Source organism: Vicugna pacos, chromosome 10, assembly GCF_048564905.1.
Source record: "Vicugna pacos chromosome 10, VicPac4, whole genome shotgun sequence".
Taxonomy (NCBI): Eukaryota; Metazoa; Chordata; class Mammalia; order Artiodactyla; family Camelidae; genus Vicugna; species Vicugna pacos.
In genome coordinates, this window is record NC_132996.1 from 61,910,282 (window position 1) to 61,911,959 (window position 1,678).

The 1,678-nt window shown below is 36.0% G+C and overlaps 1 pseudogene; it reads left to right on the forward strand.

Annotated features, from left to right (window-relative positions):
* Positions 1-310: 310 nt before the first annotated feature.
* On the forward strand, positions 311-1,325 carry LOC102538832 (putative olfactory receptor 4A4; annotated as a pseudogene).
* The last annotated feature ends 353 nt before the right edge of the window (positions 1,326-1,678 follow it).

Consider the following 1,678-nt stretch of genomic DNA (forward strand, 5'->3'; position numbering starts at 1 on the left):
AGCTAAACCATTGCTTCTTATAGAATGCCTTCTCTTATTCTAGTTTGATAGATGTATTCCTATAGTGTGACTCTTAGCTTTGTGTAAATTTCTTGTAATGACACTTATTATGAATCTGGAATTGTTTGATCCCTCATTATGCATCATACCACTGAGGGTAAGGAACTATGCCTTATCCAACTTGGTACTAGCACTCACAATGTCTCTGACATGCTAGACACAAATAGATATTTCAAACACATTGTTTTACTTGAATTGTTTAATTGTTTTACTCTTACTAATAGGTGAAGTCAATTCCTGTGCAGACTAGATGGAACCAAGGAATAATGTAACTTACTTTGTTCTCCTGGGCCTCACACAGAATCCAAAGGAGCAGAAGGTCCTTTTTGTTATGTTCTTGCTCTTCTACATTTTGACCTTTGTGGGCAATCTGCTCATTGTTGTGACTATAACTGTCAGTAAGACCCTCAACTCGCCAATGTACTTTTTTCTTGCCAGCTTATCATTTATAGATCTAATTTATTCCTCTTCTATTTTCCCCAGATTGATTTCAGACTTGTTCTTTGGGGAAAATACTATATCCTTCCAGTTTTGTCTGGCCCAGCTCTTTACTGAGCACCTTTTTGGTGGGTCTGTTGGTGATGGCCTATGACCGCTACGTGGCCATCTGTAAGCCCTTGCATTACTTGGTTATCATGAGGCAAAGGGTGTGTGTTGTGCTGCTGGTGGTGTCCTGGGTTGGAGGTTTTCTGCACTCAGTTATTCAAGTTAGCACTGTTTATGGGCTCCCATTCTGTGGCCCCAATGTCATTGATCACTTTATGTGTGATATGTACCCCTTATTGAAACTCATCTGCACTGACACCTATGTCATTGGCATCTTAGTGGTGGCCAATGGAGGACTGAGCTCTGCTACTGTTTTTCTACTCTTACTCATCTCGTATGGAGTCATCTTGCACTCTTTAAAGAATGTTAGTCAGGAAGGGAGGCGGAAAGCCCTCCAGACCTGTGGTTCCCACATCACTGTGGTGGTCTGCTTCTTTGTTCCCTGCATCTTCATGTATGCAAGACCTGCTAAGACTTTTTCTATTGACAAATCATTGAGTGTGTTTTATACAGTCATAAGCCCCATGCTGAACCCACTAATCTACAGTCTAAGAAATTCAGAGATGACTAATGCTATGAAGAAACTCTGGGGAAAAAAAGGCAGATTATTAAATAAGTGCTTTATTCATCATAAAGAAAGTAATTTAGCATTAGCACCAATCTCCCAGAATGTAAAAGTCTTCATAAATCTGCATCAAACTTTCTCTCTGAAGGATTAATGGTAATTATAATAAAAAATGAACCATATTTTTGTGTTATTAATAAAAATTCCTTGCTAGAATATAAACTATATGATGTCTGGTTTGTCACTTTGCCTGAAATGTTGGAATGCATTTCCAGTAGGGAATCAATAAGTAATACATAATTTATTAGTCAATAAAATTTTAATTGAGTTACAGTAATTTTTACTTAATTTCTGCATTTTCTTTTAGTAGTTTCTCATTCTTATTTTTATTTTCAGTCTGATTTTTTTAAATCTTTTTTTTTGTACTAGTCAAAGTATTTAATGTTGTATAGAGTATCTTATTTATTCAATTTAATTTTCCTTATGTATTTTTAGTGTAATATTTTA